The sequence below is a fragment of the Sinocyclocheilus rhinocerous genome, unplaced genomic scaffold, assembly GCF_001515625.1.
Source record: "Sinocyclocheilus rhinocerous isolate Xijiao unplaced genomic scaffold, SAMN03320098_v1.1 scaffold222, whole genome shotgun sequence".
In the NCBI taxonomy this organism is placed as follows: Eukaryota; Metazoa; Chordata; class Actinopteri; order Cypriniformes; family Cyprinidae; genus Sinocyclocheilus; species Sinocyclocheilus rhinocerous.
Window position 1 is genome coordinate 1,587,055 of NW_015625652.1, and position 663 is coordinate 1,587,717.

The 663-nt window shown below is 29.1% G+C and overlaps 1 protein-coding gene across 3 annotated transcripts in view; it reads right to left on the reverse strand.

Annotated features, from left to right (window-relative positions):
* Positions 1 to 663, reverse strand: part of sh3d21 (SH3 domain containing 21) — a 16,287-nt gene that overhangs the window by 13,051 nt on the left and 2,573 nt on the right. The gene's annotated exons all lie outside the window — the stretch shown is intronic.

Here is a 663-nt window from a genome sequence, read left to right on the forward strand (position 1 = left end):
TTTTTAACATTTCATAGGCCTTTTTTGGTTTACACTGTCAGAAATAAAGTATACTATAATTGTATTTTAGCCCTTTACTGGGGCAGTAACCTTAAAGGTGCAACTATACCCCTAAAAGTGAGCATATTAGTACCATACAAGTATGCATGCTTTAAGTGTAGATAAGTTTCAAAAGGTCCACCTTTGTTGGTGTTACATAAGTACTAAAATTTATTATTATTATTATTACCATGGTAAATTTGTGGTTACTGCAGTTTCACCTCCAAAAAAAAGTGTGGTAAACAGTTGTTACAGTAATAAAACCATGGTTATTTTTTTGTAAAAGGCTGCCAGGCTGTTGTACCCCTAAAGGCGAAACTCATATATTTTTTTTTTCTGACAGATTTATTAACAGCAATTACAGAACATAACACAATCCATTTGAACTTTTAACAACCAGTTTAAATAAATTTACTTGCACAAACTAGCCAATTTAAAATAAATATTACATGTACACAAAAGTTTGGGGTCAGTAAGATTTTGTAATATTTTTTTAAGTCTCATGCTCAGGAAGGCTGCACTTATTTGAACAAACAGTAAAAGCAGCAATATTGTGAAACATAACAATTAAAAATAACTATTTTCTATTTTAATATATTTTAAAATGTAATTTAAAATGCATCT